The sequence below is a fragment of the Ovis canadensis genome, chromosome 10 (assembly GCF_042477335.2).
Source record: "Ovis canadensis isolate MfBH-ARS-UI-01 breed Bighorn chromosome 10, ARS-UI_OviCan_v2, whole genome shotgun sequence".
NCBI classification, from domain to species: Eukaryota; Metazoa; Chordata; class Mammalia; order Artiodactyla; family Bovidae; genus Ovis; species Ovis canadensis.
In genome coordinates this window covers 65,070,652-65,088,134 of record NC_091254.1, presented here as the reverse complement: position 1 = coordinate 65,088,134, position 17,483 = coordinate 65,070,652, and the positions used below count along the sequence as shown (strand labels likewise).

Here is a 17,483-nt window from a genome sequence, read left to right as displayed (position 1 = left end):
AAAGAGTCAGACATGACTGAAAAACTAACACGTTCACACACGTGATTCTAAGTAGGGCAAGTTCAGTTCAGTTCAGTTGCTTAGTCATGGCCAACACTTTGTGACTCCATGGACTGCAGCATGCCAGGCCTCTCTGTCCCTCACGAACTCCTGGAGTTTACTCAAACTTATGTTCATTGACATGGTGATGCCATCCAACCATCTCATCCTCTGTGATCCCCTTCTCCTCCCACCTTCAATCTTTCCTAGCATCAGGGTCTTTTCCAATGAGTTAGTTCTTCACACCAGGTTGCCAAAGTATTGGAGTTTCAGCTTCAGCATCAGTCCTTCCAGTGAATATTCAGGACTGATTTCGTTTAGGATGGACAGGTTGGATCTCCTTGCAGTCCAAGGAACTCCCAAGAGTCTTCTCCAACACCACAGTTCAAAAAGCATCAATTCTTCGGTGCTCAGCCTTCTTTATAGTCCAACTCTCACATCTATACATGACTACTGGAAAAACCATAGCTTGACTAGATGGACCTTTGTTGGCAAAGCAATGTCTCTGCTTTATAATATGCTGTCTAGGTTGGTCATAGCTTTTCTTCCAAGGAGCAAGTGCCTTTTAATTTCATGGCTGAAGTCACTATCTGCAGTGATTTTGGAGCCCCAAAAAATAAAGTCTCACACTGTTTCCATTGTTTCCCCATCTATTTGTCATGAAGTGATGGGACTGGATGACATGATCTTGGTTTTCTGAATGTTGAGTTTTAAACCAGCTTTTTCACTCTCCTCTTTCACTTTCATCAAGAGGCTCTTTATTTCTTCACTTTTTTGCCATAAGGGTGGTGTCATCTGGGTATCTGAGGTTATTGATCTTTCTCCTGGCAATCTTGATTCCAGCTTGTGCTTCGTCCATCCCAGCATTTCACATGATGTACTCTGCATGTAAGTTAAATAAGCAGGGTGACAGTATTCAGCCTTGACGAACTCCTTTCGCCATTGGAACCACTCTGTTATTCCATGTCCAGTTCTAACTGTTGCTTCTTGACCTGCATACAGATTTCTCAGGAGGCAGATAAGGTGGTCTGGTATTCTCATCTCTTTAAGAATTTTCCAGTTTGTTGTGATCCACATAGTCAAAGGCTTTAGGCATAGTCAATAAAGCAGAAGTAGATGTTTTTCTGGAACTCTTTTGCTTTTTTTGACGATCCAGCGGATGTTGGCAATTTGATCTCTGGTTCCTCTGCCTTTTCTAAATCCACCTTGAACATCTGGAAGTTCATGGTTCAGGTATTGTTGAAGCCTGGCTTGGAGAATTTTGAGCATTACTTTGCTAGTGTGTGAGATGAGGTCAACTGTGTGGTGGTTTGCACATTCTTTGGCATTGCCTTTCTTTGGGATTGGAATGAAAACTGACCTTTTCCAGTCCTGTGACCACTGCTGAGTTTTTCTAATTTGCTGGCATATTGAGTGCAACACCTCACAGCATTATCTTTTAGGATTTGAAATAGCTCAACTGGAATTCCATCACCTCTATTAGCTTTGTTCGTAGTGATGCTTTCTAAGGCCCACTTGACTTTGTACTCCAATATTTCTGGCTCTAGGTGAGTGATCACACCATCATGATTATCTGGGTCATGAAGATCTTTTTTGTATAGTTCTTCAGTGTATTCTTGTTACCTCTTCTTAATATCTTTTGGGAGAGACTGACTTTGAGGGAAATTGGGTCTTGTTCTGATAGGGCAAGACTCCTTGGCAAATACAAAGTAGTTTCAGGGATGAAGTAGAAGAAGAAGGCGTCTCTCTGCTCTGTGAGGGATGGAGCCTCCCTGGGGCTTCTGATGAGCTGTCTTTCTTTCACCTTAGATGAGAATCACCAATGTAGAAAAAAGAAAGAGCAACAAGTGCTTCTGCTGGTTCAGTTATGACTTCACCTCTAGAATGGTGGTTGAAAGGCAGAGCTTCATAAGTGCTTGGTTGACCTCTAATAGGGAAACCCAGCTCTCCCATAATCTGGAAATGCTGTGATGAGAACTTTCCCAACCATTTCCTTGATCTTGCTTACACTTGGTAGTGTGCTTTGATTTATATATAATTATGTTTTTGTTTCATGTTACTACTTTCAAATGATTCTAACCAAAATACTGAAACATTTTGTGAATTCATATGGAAGTACAAACATTATCTTGTTAAAAACCAGACATCTGCCAAATCTAACTGCCTTTGTGTCTGTTATTCTAATTTTCATATTCTTTTAGTAAACTTTAGAAACTCTGGCGGAACTTGCCTTTTAATTTCTTGATGGTTAAACTTAACAGGAAACAAAGCTGTTACAAAGTTATTTGCAAGTGACAAATTGTGGCCGCTGTATTTTCTTTTTCATCTGCCCACATTCAACTAGGGGCCCCTAAGCCTAAGTAACTAGTTATTTACATAAGCCCAGAGAAGTTATGATGATATTTATAAAATAAACAGAGAAGTAATTACCTGTAGCAGTTTATCTGCAAAGGTGCTCTCCATCAGGCTGAGTGTTGCTGCTGTTTTTAGCAGAGATCAGGACACCAGCAAAGGGGCCTCCCTGGTGGCTCAGATGATAAAGAGTCTGCCTGCAGTGCAGGAGACCCGGGTTCTATCTCTGGATCGGGAAGATCCCCTGGAGAAGGGAATGGCTATCCACTCACTCCAGTATTCTTGCTTGGAGAATCCCATGGACAGAGGAGCCTGGTGGGCTGCAGTTCATAGGGTTGCAAAGAGTTGGACACGGCTGAGAGACTAACGCTTGTATAAGACCCCAGGAAACAGTTTTCAGCGTTGGCAGAATAGGGAGTGTGCACTGTTTTCTGTGTTTCTTTTTTTTTTTTTCTGTCACCTTTCACTCTCCTTTCTTCATTTCCACCCCCCTCCCAAATCAGTCATACTTAAATCTAAATGTTAGTTTTACATTATATTCTCAAACCAAAAATAAAGTGATTTTACAGTTGTTTTCAATTTTGAGGTATTCTAGTATTGTTGTATTTTGCTAGTGATGATCATTAGACTCTTCATTATAGTAACAGTACATTAGGATTTTCATTATAAAAACATTGGTTCTAACAACCACAATGACTAACATTTATTAACATTGATTACATGTTAGATTCTCTACTAAACATTTTATTTCATTCTAAGACTATTCTGTGGATGGGTTTTATTATTAGCACTGTTTCACAGATGAAAAAACTGAAGTTTTAAGAGGTTAAATGTGAAGTGGCATTTGGTAAAAGCCAAATACCACTTCCTCTTCAAGACCTGACATTTTTGTTTTGAGGTTACTCATTATTTCATTGAGGAAGTTCCAAAAGTATCCAGGTATAGTATATATTGTGATGTTTATGAAGTATTCACATGTTTTTTGAAATCATTATTTGGGTAGCCTTAAGATGGAGATTTTAATAATTATTAGCTATATTTAGTTCTGTTCTCTTTGTCACGTTGATTGAGCTTAAAGATTGAGTGTAGCTACACTGCACTGTTAGGTACCTGTTGTGTAAAGGAGTCTTGTTTATCTTTCTATGAGTGGAACAGACACAAACTGTATCAAGATCAGATTGTGATGGTTGCTGTAGTTTGGGGAGGGGGGGTGTATGGAAATTGCTTTGGGAACAGAGAGAATGTGATGATTGATTTTTACTGGCAGGATGGGGGAAGGCTGTAGAGTCTGTCTCTGTATTTAACTGATCTTGTTAAAGCTTGTGATTTTAAATTAGTTCAAATTGTCACGACTGTAATTTTCCAGCAAAGTCGATGTTGAACGTTATCTGTGCACTGTGTTACACAGGCCTTCTTGAGTTATGGCAAAGAAAAAGGTTTATTTTTAATCCCTTCAGAGAGATTAAAAAATATAATGCTTTTAAGGTACCGCTGTGTGTGTGGGGAGCTATTTAAATTTTTTTGTGAGAAAGCAGTTACCTCCGTTTTTGAGATTTATTGTGTGTGTGAGTGAAGTCACTTCAGTCGTGTCCTACTCTTTGCAACCCTATGGACGGTAGCCTGCCAGGCTCCCTTGTCCATGGGGTTTCCTAGGAAAGAGTACTGGGAAGCACCTTGAGATTGATTAGCTTTTGACTTTTGAAAAGTAAGCACATTATAATCATTTCTTCATATTAATTTGTGGTTCCTGTGGAATGAATTTGGTGCCTACTCTTGAAAATATGATTTCTAGATGAGTCCCCAGAGATACTTCCACTGTATCCATTTTGTATATTGTTGTGTATACAGAGGTATAGTTTTTTCTTTTCTTAAAAGCACTGATTATGTCCTAGTCCCTTTTTTTTTTTCAATCACCTAGCACTTAGCAAAGCACATGGTTGATAGAAGGTAATCATTTGATCACTGAATGTTTGTGAATGAATATTAAAATATGGTAGTTACAAACATAGGTTCAGGCTTCATTGTACATTTCTTGCTTTTAGGCTAGACTTTACACTTTCAGAGCACATGTTGTTTTCTTTTTTTTCCTTCTAAAATTTAATTCTGCCAGTCACTCTGCTACTTAACCCCCCTATCTAGTTTCTCATTACCTGAAATGTAAGTCCAAGTTTATGCATGGCTTACAGCCCACTTCACATGGGACCTGGCTCAGCGTAGCCTCAGACTTTCTCAAGGGACCTACTCCTTCTTGGAGATTTGAGTTCAGTTCAGTTCAGTTCAGTCGCTCAGTCGTGTCTGACTCTTTGCGACCCCATGAATCGCAGCATGCCAGACCTCCCTGTCCATCACCAACTCCCGGAGTTCACTCAGACTCATGTCCATCGAGTCAGTGATGCCATCCAGCCATCTCATCCTCGGTCGTCCCCTTCTCCTCCTGCCCCCAATCCCTCCCAGCATCAGGGTCTTTTCCAATGAGACAACTCTTTGCATGAGATGGCCAAAGTACTGGAGCTTCAGCTTTAGCATCATTCCTTCCAAAGAAATCCCAGAGCCATTTCATTTGTGTACTCCCCACCCTCAGTGGAAATGTCCTTCTCTTGTTTCCAAAGTGCTTATAATCTTATTGTAAATGTTCATTCACTTGTGTGACTTTTTGGAAGTACTTGAAGGTGAGAATTTCTGCCTTGATATATTTATATTGTACATCTTCTAAATACCAGAGTTTGGCAAGTAGCGGATCAAAAAAATGCTTGTCTAAAGATAGTGAACTGTCCTCAGAATTCCTCATAAAATCAGACATTAATCTGAACATTTAGCATATTATTTTCTAAGTAGTTTTGAATGTTGTATACATACAAGTTTATTTCATACTAACCATTTGTAGGTAATTAAAAAAAATGATTCTGTTTCCTATTGCTATTGTTACCAATTAATGAAAACTTAGAGGCTTAAAACAGCACAAATTTATTGAATTATACTTCTGGAAGTCAGAAGTCTGAAATAGGTCTAAGAGACGAAAGTGTTGACAGGGCTGCTTTCCTTCTGGAGGTAGAAGAATCTGGAAGGAAGTATCTGTCCCTTGCCTTTTCCAGCTTCTGGAGGCTGCCTGCATTCCTTGGCTTGTGGCTCCCTTCCAGCCATTGCATCATTTCCACATCTGTTTCCACCCTTCTGTCTCTTTGACTCCCTTGCCTGTCTCCTTCCCTTATAAGGACCCTTGTGATTATATTAGTCTCACTGGGATAATCCGGGATAATCTATCTCAAGATCCTTAATTTAATCACACTTGCAAAGTCCCTTTTGCTTTGTAAATTAATGAGGATTACAACATGAACATCTTTGAGAAGAGGCATTATTCTGTCTATCACTGGTTAAATTCTCTTAAAACCTAGTTTTCCTAAACAGGCAATAAAGCAGAAATAGTAATTGACAGAAAGAAGACTAGATTCAGAGGTGGATTCTAAGCAACCACATGTGAAGTCTTTATGCTGAGATTTAGATATAGTCAGCAGTTTACAATTTCTGTTAAACATTCTCCATGTTAGGCAACCTTATTATTTTGTATATATATTATCTTTGAGTGAGTAAGTAGTATAATTTGTTTATTGGAACAATCAAGCTTATTGGTTTTCAGAGTTCCAAGTAGCATATTCAGGCTGATGACACCATATTAAATATGAACTGTTAAAAGTAAAAAACATAAATTTTTATCACAATACTTCGCCTTAAATGAATACAAATCAGCATAAGATACTCTAAGAGCTAAAATTTATGTGTAAATTTAGCATGAAGATGGCAAATTTCACTTGAAGTTTCCATCAAGAAACTGGAATTAGCTCTTGGGTGAGGAACAAGACAATTTTTCTAGAGATTTTCTCTTTGGGAAATATATTTATAGAACGTTCAAAGAGAAGCATTGATTGTTATGTTGCTTTAGCTCATTTATAGCGGCAGAAGCTAAACTCTTTGCTCTCAAAATGTATGGTGCATAGAATGCTACAGCATGTTAAATATTTGGTACTAAAAAATGTAGCTCTCCACCTAAATTACCTCAAACCATAAATATTTTTATCTCATCCTATGCTCTTCTTTACTAGATAGGCACATAACTGTGGGAAACTATTTCTACATTTTCTAAAATATGAATCTAAGGGAATTGGATTAGCCACTGTTTATCTGTAGTAGATGAAGTCAGTATTAAACTGCTACAAAGAGTAAGTGAAGAGACTTGCATGCTTTTGGATGAAAATCATAACATTGAAAAATGTTCTGGAATATTTTACTGATTATAACTTGGATATTGAGTTATGTGGCTTTCCATGTGCTTTTAGATCTACCATTGTTATAGAATTCAGTTACAAGTTTGATGGCTGTGCTTCCTAAAACGTTAGGTGCCAGGGAGGATGTTGTTGGGTTTGCCCCATTTTATATACTGGGGTGGGGCACTTTCATTTCCCCACCTTTAGGCAGTGACAAGTGACTAGGCTTTCTTAAGGTGGGTATTTTAGGAGCAGCTAATATTCAAAGACATGTTTCTAGAGAAAACAGAGTGTCAGCATTGCTCAAAGAAATTGGAATGTGTTTTTCTGTAATGGTCAAATTAATAGAGGTGCTTATCTGCTTTATTCTTTATCAGTTGTAAGTTTCCAGTAGTTCCCAGGAAATTTTAATGAACAGAATATATACAACTTCAAGAGAAAAGTCTGACTATGAAAATTCAGAAGGTGGGAGTTATCTTTTGAAAGAGCAGTTCACCATCATTTTAACTATTGGATAAAGCAGAGTGACAAAAAGTTTATGATGGTAAATTGGAATGTGATGGGAAAGTCTACCGATTTTCTTTTTGCCTTGCTATGCTGTGTTCAGCTGTGTCTGACTCTTTGCAACCCTATGGGCTGTAGCCCACCCGGCTCCTCTGTCCATGGGATTTTCCAGGCAAGAATACTGAAGTGGGCTGCCATTTCATTCTTCAAGGGATCTTCCCGAACCAGGGATTGAACCCACGTCTCCTGGGTCTTCTGCATTGCAGGTGGATTCTTTACCACTGAGCCACTGGGGAAGCCTTTTGCATATTAGTTTAGCTTTTTTGAGTATCTTCTAGGCTAACACTATTTCCCACAAATTGCAAAAACTGAAGATATATTTTCTCTAAAATTATTTAGAAATGATTTTAAAAATCAGGTTTATAAATGATTTGTAGCACCAGTAGAGACTCTTTAGGCAGACTTCTGCCTGCAACCAAAGTTACAGTATCTTCCAATAGTTTACAGGGAATAATAGCGATTTATCTGTGATTAGGTCAGGATCCATGACAGCCTGCTTGGTTTGTAGAGGAGTTAGCTGCTACTGGTGAATTAGCTATTTTCTGGGCTTCTGTTATCCACTGGAGAACTTTTAAAGACACCAGTTACTTTTTAGTGCATCAAGTCTGAAAAGTTGCATATTGATGTTTTGTGGAAGAGTTAGAAATAACTCCACATTTTTTATTGACTCTAATGAGAGTATAACTTCAAGGAGTTTGCTTGAAGGGAGTAATATTCCTGTGGACTTAAGGAATGTGTGTACTTCAGCCAAGTGAAGTAGAACTTTTAAAAACTATTTTTTAAAAGTTTTTTGTTTGTTCTGAAATAATTTCAAACTTATGGGAACATTAAAAAATTGCAAAGAACTTTCCTATTTTGCTCAGATTTTCCACTTATTAACTTTTTGCCAAGTTTGCCTTATAATTCTCTCTTTATATATTTTAACATTTTTTATGACTTTTGAACTATTTGAGAGCAAGTTGCCCTACCCAGTTAATACTTGTGTGTTTTTCCTAAAAACAGACATGCTGATATAACAGAAGTACTAGCATCACTCTCAGGAAAAACCATTGATCTATCATTTCCATTTAATCTGCAGACTTCATTCACATTTCATCAATGATCTCCATAATACCCTTCATAGGTCCAGGATCCAGATCTAATAGCTCTCTAGTTTCCTTCAATCTGAAGTAGTTCCTTAATCTTTTCTTCTCTTTTCTCATCTTGACATTTTTGCACAGCATTGCTTACTTTTCGAAGAGTCCAGTTATTTTGTAGGATGTCCTTGAATTTGGACTTGATATTTCCTCCTGATTAGATTCAATTTATGCATTTTTGGAAGGAATACCACAAAGGTGTGTCCTTACCCAGAGACACAGGATGTTGATTTGTGCTGTAGATTTGGTGATGATAGCTTTTATCACTTGGTCAAGATAGTGCCTGCCAGATTTCTCCAGAAAGAGAATTTTGTTAAGAATTTGTGCTTGTCAGTTAATCGTTAGTATTTTGTGAGGACATGAGTTTGAGCAAACTCTGGGAGATGGTGAAGAACAGGGAAGCCTGGTGGGCTGCAGTCCATGGGGTCGCAAAGAGTTGGACATGACTGAGCAACTGAACAACAACAAATTTTGTGAGGAGATTCTTTCCAGATTCTTATGCCCTAGCTTTCATTGATAACTTTTTAAAAAATTAAATTAATTTTTATTGATGATTCTCACCTGAATCCATCACTACCATGATGGTTGAGAAATGGTATTTTTTAAATTCCATTATTCTATCTTCTGGAGTTGGCATTCTGTATCAAGTTGAGCTATACTCTATCTGTTTGTCTGTCTGTCTATCTATCTATCTGTATCTTTCTATCTTTCTATTTTTCTACTGGCGGAAATTCATGGATTCCTATTTTGGACAAGGGGCTATAATCTGTTACTGACATTATTGTTTTGGAGATCAACTTGTCTCAGATTTGACCGTTACAGCTCCTTCACACTGACTTCTATCTCGTTTTCGATGCCCTCATCATTCTTTGAATGTTTTATTCTGATACGGAAGCACATTTCAGGCTCATTTACCCTGAAAATCAGCCATTTCTTCAAGGAGCCCCAGATTCCTGTAGTGGAGGATGGTGTTCAGAAATCAAGACCTGGACACTTGGTGTGCTCATTGTTCCTGGGCATCTTAGCTTCTAGGATCTCTCAGCCTACAGACTTATAAATTATATGTATGTATGTATTGTCTTAGTTAAGTTGGGCTATTATGACAAAATACCACTGACTGGATGACTTAAACAACAAGCATTTGTTTCTCAGAGTTCTGGAGGCTGGGAAGTCCAGGATCCCAGGGGCTGGTAGATTTGGTGTCTGGTGAGAGCCCTCTTCCTGGTTTGTTATATCCTTACACGGTGGATGAGGAGAGAGGGAGCACAAGAGAGGGTTTTCTCTTTCCTTTTAAGGGCACAGATCCCATCATGAGGACTTTACCCTCATGACCTCATTGGCACTTAACAACCTACTAAAGGTCATATCTGGAAAAGGTCAGTTTTCATTCCAATCCCAAAGAAAGGCAATGCCAAAGAATGCTCAAACTACCGCCCAATTGCACTCATCTCACATGCTAGTAAAGTAATGCTCAAAATTCTCCAAGCCAGGCTTCAGCAATACGTGAACCATGAACTTCCTGATGTTCAAGCGGTTTTAGAAAAGGCCGAGGAACCAGAGATCAAATTGCCAACATCTGCGGGATCATGGAAAAAGCAAGAGAGTTCCAGAAAAACATCTATTTCCGCTGTATTGACTATGCCAAAGCCTTTGACTGTGTGGATCACAATAAACTGTGGAAAATTCTGAGAGAGATGGGAATACCAGACCACCTGACCTGCCTCTTGAGAAATCTGTATGCAGGTCAGGAAGCAACAGTTAGAACTGGACATGGAACAACAGACTGGCTCCAAATAGGAAAAGGAGTACGTCAAGGCTGTATATTGTCACCCTGCTTATTTAACTTCTATGCAGAGTACATCATGAGAAATGCTGGGCTGGAGGAAGCACAAGCTGGAATCAAGATTGCTGGGAGAAATCTCAGTAACCTCAGATATGCAGATGACACCACCCTTATGGCAGAAAGTGAAGAGGAACTAAAAAGCCTCTTGATGAAAGTGAAAGTGGAGAGTGAAAAAGTTGGCCTAAAGCTCAACATTCAGAAAACAAAGATCATGGCATCTGGTCCCATCCCTTCATGGGAAATAGATGGGGAAACAGTGGAAACAGTGTCAGACTTTATTTTTGGGGGCTCCAAAATCACTGCAGATGGTGACTGCAGCCATGAAATTAAAAGACGCTTCCTCCTTGGAAGAAAAGTTATGACCAACCTAGATAGTATATTCAAAAGCAGAGACATTACTTGGCCGACTAAGGTCCATCTAGTCAAGGCTATGGTTTTTCCTGTGGTCATGTATGGATGTGAGAGTTGGACTGTGAAGAAGGCTGAGTGCCAAAGAACTGATGTTTTTGAACTGTGGTGTTGGAGAAGACTCTTGAGAGTCCCTTGGACTGCAAGGAGATCCAACCAGTCCATTCTAAAGGAGATCAGTCCTGGGATTTCTTTGGCAGGAATGATGCTAAAGCTGAAACTCCAGTACTTTGGACACCTCATGAGAAGAGTTGACTCATTGGAAAAGACTCTGATGCTGGGAGGGATTAGGGGCAGGAGGAGAAGGGGACGACAGAGGATGAGATGGCTGGATGGCATCACTGACTCGATGGACGTGAATCTGAGTGAACTCTGGGAGTTGGCGATGGACAGGGAGGCCCAGTGTGCTGCGATTTGTGGGGTCTCAAAAGAGTCAGACATGACTGAGCGACTGAACTGAACTGAAAGGTCATATCTCCAAATACCATCACTTTGGAAATCAGGGCGTCAACATAGGAAGTTTTAGGAGATGCAGTTCTGTCCATAACATGCATATACATTTATATACATCTGTTTCTGTGACTGGACTTCCATCGTAGCTCAGTGGTAAAGAATCCTCCTGCCAATGCAGGAGATGCAAGTTCAACCCCTAAGTTGGGAAGATCTCTTGGAGAAGGAAATGGCAACCCATTCCAGTATTCTTACCTGGAAAATCCCTTGGACGGAGAAGCCTGGCATACTACAGTCCATGGGATCTCAAAGAGTTGGACATGACTTAGTGACTAAACAACAATTTCTGTGGCTACATATTTTTTGTCTGTTAAAAACTTTGAGTTTTTAACATTATTAAAGATATTTACTAATATTAAAACCATGTAGTCACACAAATACTTCCAATTCCAAGCCAACACTGCAGATTATTCTATACCCCGCTTTAATTTGTTACTCCCTTTTTCATCAGTGGGAACCTTGTCTTTCCTTATCCTCAACTGTTAATATTCTCAAATATTTACATATTTGCTTAATCTCCCTGTATGTAACAAACCTTCCAATTGAGTTGGCTGCTTTCTTCATCTTTACCATGTAGTCCCCTGATCAGATGTAATACGTTTTTGGCCACAAACAGACCGGCTGAAGCTTCAGCCTCAATGAACATGTCAGATATGCCAGCCAAGTAGATGATCATCCTGGCAACTTCACATGGATAGGCAAAGCATTAGGAATAAGGTATTATCTCTGTTTTCTGTGGCAAGTTTAAACTTGTTGCATTGAGAAACTTAATCTCATATTTTAAAAGTAAGCAATAGAAACAACATGATACCCTTGTGATATGGTTTATTGCTTGCCTTAACATTTTAATCTCATATTTAAAGGTTGTAAAGACCAAATTAGAAACCCCTGTTAGAGTTTTTATTGATGAAATCTTCTTTTGAAGTTAACATAAAGGAATCATGTCTGTATTTGAAGAGGTTTTGATTATATCAGTGATATCAGACTATTTTTTTTAGGTGTTGTAATTGTGTATGTTTTCTCTCTCCTCTTTATGTGGTAAATGTAATTACAAGTATTGAAAGTAACCGTTTATAGGTCTGTGAAGTTCTCTGAACTTTTTCATTCTACTGATTAAAAAGTGTACAGTGTCTCATATCCTTTCTTAGACTGAATCTGCATTATTAAAGGGTTTTGCAATCTTATATATTAAATATCTTTTAGTTATCTGTTTGAAGCTTTGTAATTTGCCAGTGAGTCTTTTTTACCTTTTAGTATGCTTCTGTGTAAGATAGTATTATATATGGTATACAAATGAGTCAAATCTATTAGGAAAGATCTATCTCTCTTAATTTATTTACTAGATTAAAGAATGTTCTTTGCCTTTATGTTACACTCATACATCTCAATGTTTGTAAAAGAGGAAAAAAATCTTGGCATTTTCATTTCTTAACAAGGAAAGTTGATTGTTTTTATTTTATGACATACTGTGTGTGCATGCAATGATGAAAATATTAACACAGAAGTGGGAACAGATTGTGGACAAAATCTATAAGTTCTTTAAAAATTCTATTTTGCACTTTACTTCTTATCTAATGTCTGCATTGACCTGACAGGAGGTACCGGTCTGTGGCCCAGAGGCTGCGGACTCCTGTTACAGGTTAAGTCTTCAATCTCAGTTTTGTTGTTGTTTAGTCGCTCAGTCGTGTGGACTCTTTGCTGTCCCAGGGACTGTAGCCTGCCAGACTACTCTGTCCATGGGATTTCCCAGGCAAGAATACTGGAGTGGATTGCCATTTCCTTCTCCACAATCTCAGTTTACCTAGCATATGGTTGGTATTATCATTTTCCATTTACGGATAACCCATCTCAGTTTACTTGTCCATAAATGGAAGATGATAATACCAACCATATGCTATGTTTATGAGGAGGTAGAAAGTATGTCCAACTCCAAAGCATCAGTTACCCTCTTAAACAGTTTATATATTAGTGTCATCTTTTGAATTGTTTTCTCTGTGCCATTTTCGTTTTTATCTGAGAGTGGCTGTAAATGCCCACACCTCCCCAGTCCAAACTTCAGCTTCCCATATAGTGCTAACTGAGTGCTGGTACCTCTGTCTTCTTTGTCTTCCCTAATGCTCTTCTCTGCCTCATCCATGATATTCCATTTCACTGGGTGGTTGTTGACAGTCCTGTTGTGTTGTGGGCATTGTTTTCTCTGTACAGGGCTGCAGTCCACTACAGAAACCCATGCCTCAGAACATGTGGTTTTAGTGAAACTTGCGGTCATGGTTTCTCCTGGCTCCCAGACTGGAGAGCCTCTTCTGTGCAGATGGCTCACTTACATCTTGCCCACAGCTCTAGCTCTGGGCATGGGCCAGACCAGATAGAACTCTTCTCTGGATATTTCACATGCGAGTCCATGCTTTTCTGTGACAGGACTGGAAGGGGCTCCTGCAGCCAAGAGGGAAGGAAGCCAAGGATGGCAAGAGAATGGAGGATCCCTGGTTTCAGCTGTCTATAAAGCCAGTTCTTCACTGACCCTTTCTGGTTAAACAAAGAAAATGAGTTCTCTTTATTTGCTTAAGCCAGTTTAAATTGGGTTTCTGCCACTTTTTACCGGAGAATATTTGCCTGGAATCTTTCTCTCTCCCACTCCAGTCGACGACATTTTACTCATGCAGTAGGCTCACTTCAGGCTAATTCAGATCTTCGAAAAAGTCCACTCTTAACCCTGAGACTGAACCAACTTGCCTTTCTCTTTTCATAGTTCCTCTCAGTACTGCTTTCTTAATGTTTTGCATATTATTTTGGAATTTATATGTGTACAAGTTTATGTTTTCCACTGTATTCTGTTCCTGGAACATAGTCTGAAACCTTTAATACCAATTCACATTCAGGTACGCTGTAAATTCTTAAAAAAAAATTTTTTTTTAATTCACTGAATGACAAGGGAAGGATTTGCTGACTGCTAATTATATGTGGGATTTGATTGCAGAACTCCCACAGGACTGGGGGAAACAGAGACTCTTGGAGGGAACAAACAAAATCTGGTGTGCACCAGGACCCAGGGGAAAGAAGCAGTGCCTCTGCAAGAGACTGAGCCAGGCCTACCCGTGAGTGTTTGAGGGTCTTCTGCAGAGGCGTGGGTCGGCAGTAGCCTGCCATGGAGCCGGGGGCACAGCCAGCAGCAGTTCTGGGCATCGTGTGTTGTCATAAGTCCTTTTTGGAGATCGTCAGTAGCCCTACCGTAGAGCTTATAGGCTCCTGGACTGGGTCACCTCAGGCCAAATAACTAACCAGGAGGGAGCACAGCCCCACTCATCAGCAGACAATTGGATTTTATGCAGATAATTCCTTAATAAAGATCTTTGGTAACAAGAATGAAACTTAAAATGCCTTTTGTTTTTATCTTTACAGTTGTTGCCTAACTCTGAGCATTAAAGTAATGATGATCATTTAGAAAATGTACCAAAAATCTTCCTATAATCCTACCGCCCATATGCTTGATAGTCTTATGACATGTGTTTCCTCAGAGTTCTCAAGGCTGAAAATTGCATAATAAAACCAACATCCAGATTGCTCATAATAATTGGTACATGTTACTTGCTTCTACAAATCAACTAGAAAATTCTATCAGTTATAATTTCTAGGCCATCTTTTATAATTGATTGTTTAGAAGTGTTTAGGAAAGCTGTTCAAAGCCCATTGCAACCTCATTTCCCTTTTATTCTGCCTGGAACACCCCCAGAATTAGCTCAGCTTAAGCTTGCTGTGGGTGTTTGCCAGTGTTCCCTAGGACCTGACTTTGAGTCCAGCCCATTTTAAGCCACAAGGCTTTGCTACACCTTGTTTTTGAATGAGAATCAGCAAGGATTTTCTCAGTTACATCAACAGAATTGTGGGGAGTAGTGTGGGAAGGCAAGTTTGAGCAAACACACCCAGGGAAGGAACCCAGTTGGCCGTATTAAAGGGAGGCGTGGGTGGACAGAGATGGGGTTGCTATGCCTTGAGGGAGCGTGTGTTCGCATCCACTCAGATCAAATGGGATCATAAAGGAATGCAAGATTCGAAACAGAAACAGCCATCTGTGTGTATGATAAACATTTGGTAAGTTGTGATTTCTCCATCTGCCTCCTGATGAGCTGGGGTACTAGGCTGGTGTAAGACAACAACACTTCATCAGAAAAGCCCTTGTAATGACCTCTTTCCTGAATTCACGTGGTGACTCTGATTCTACCTGGAAAAAAGATGGAGCCATAAGAAATAAAAGAGATTTGAAGTGTGTGCTTAGGTGAGGTGAGGGAACAAATTAGAGAAATGGCTTCTTTAGTTTAGAATTCACAAAATCCCATTTATTTCATTTTGAAGCAATGAAACCACACTAAATTAAACTCCATTTGCAGACTAGGAAGTGTTCAGTCTTTAAAGACATGTGTGTTTCACAGTGAGAAAGGAATGTCTTCCAACTTAAAGTGTAATTTTTGTCATCTCTTCATCCAGATAATAAAATGTTGTAATTTCCAGTTACAGAGTAAATCTGTGATAAGATATAACTACAGATACTGTGAGAATGTTCCCTGTAAACTCAGATTCTCCACTGTCACATGCCTTTGTTCTAATTTTATTTTCACCAGGGTGCTTACTCATAGAATAATGAATAAATTGTTTTGCTCAATCTTTGTCTGGAGATTTAGAGTGAAGTACCTTTAGCCAACATTGAACTAAGTACCTTTAGCCAATATGAAACTGAAACTGAGGTCGCTCAGTCGTGTCCGACTCTTTGCGATCCCATGGGCTGTAGCCTACCAGGCTCCTCAGTCCATGGGATTCTCCAGGCAAGAGTACTGGAGTGGGTTGCCATTTCCTTCTCCAGGGGATCTTCCCAACCCAGGGATCGAACCCGGGTCTCCTGCATTGCAGGCAGACGCTCTACCGTCTGAGCCACCAGGGAAGCCAATATGAACTAAGACTAATTTTAGTTCTTCTCCTTCTCCATAAGGGTATTTTGGGAGAATGAAAGTGAAAGTGGATGTGTTAGTCGCTTCATGGTGTCCAACTCTTTGTGACCCCAAGAACTGTAGCCCACCAGGCTCCTCTGTCCATGGGATTCTCCAGGCAAGAATACTGGAGTGGGTTGCCATTCCCTTCTCCAGGGGATCTTCCTCACCCAGGGATTGAACTTGGGTCTCCTGCATTATTGCAGGAAGATTCTGGTATTACTATCTCAGCCGCCAGGAAAGCCCCATTTGGGGAAAGTTTATTGTATAGATTACAAGTTCTTCAGGACTACTCCATTCTCTGGGTTCTCACCCTTTGGTTTTTCAGGGGTTGTCTTTGCATTTCACAGTTGTCTTAGTGCACTCAGGATGCTTTAACAAAAATCTCATAGACTGGGTAGCTTAGAAATAACAAACCTTTTTCTTGCAGTCTGGTCCCTGTTAAGTCCAAGATCAAGGTGGTGACAGATTCATTGTTGCCATTTCCTGGCTCATAGGTGTCTGTCTTCTTACTATAACCTCCCAAGGCAGAAGGGGTAAGGGACCTCTCCGGGTTATCTTCACACATGAAGGCAGAGCCTCATGAGGGCTCATCACTTCCCAGATACCATCATGTTGAAGGAGCAGGTTTCAACATACGAATTTGGGGAGGTCACCAGCATTCAGTTTTATAGCAAGTATATTAAGGTTCCTCCCCCAACCCCACCATTTTTTCTGGTTTGGCCCAGGGATTTTCCTTTTTCATTTTGAGGGCAGTTAACCATAAATAGATTTGGGGATCATTTAAATTGATAACTTTATTTTACCAGGGGTTTCTTCTGAAGAAAAATTGTCTAGACTTTATTATCTGACAGAACTATAAACTCCTGCGCATGTAAGTCCTGGCACATTGCACCTCAGTTGTTTCGCCTTGAAGCCTTGGATTTGCAAGGTCAGACCAGAAGATCCTGAAAGTGCTGGGTTAAGTCTGGATCATTGTTTTATAAACACAGCCCAGAAGTTCTGTTCCATGGCAGGACCTTGGGTTTACTAACTGAGCTGTGCAACTGGATTCTTTTTTGTGATCAGGTGGAAGTAAGGTTTGCTTTCAGTGATGGAAAGGGAGGTTTGCTCTATCTTCTTATGGAAGATATCCTCCAGAAGATAAGAGATAAGATACCTTATGGAAGGGGAGGTTTCCTTTATCTTCTCTGGGCTGTTGATTTACATACTGACTGACTTTAAAGAGTAGGGTCAGACATTTATAAACTTTTAACTTTGTGTGCTATGCTACTTGAAAGAAAACATCATCAAACCTAAGGATATCATAGACAAGAAATAGTAATGATGACTTAGACATCCCATATAAAATGTTAAAAGATATTGATTCTTTTTATTATGATACTTCACTGAC

General features: G+C 39.6%; 1 protein-coding gene and 1 non-coding gene across 6 annotated transcripts in view; one reads left to right on the top strand and one right to left on the bottom strand.

Annotated features, from left to right (window-relative positions):
• The window catches only part of TBC1D4 (TBC1 domain family member 4), a 221,185-nt gene that overhangs the window by 37,267 nt on the left and 166,435 nt on the right, over positions 1-17,483 (top strand). The window lies entirely within an intron of this gene.
• On the bottom strand, positions 15,973-16,044 carry TRNAC-GCA (transfer RNA cysteine (anticodon GCA)). The gene has a single exon. It is a non-coding gene; the product is annotated as a tRNA-Cys (tRNA).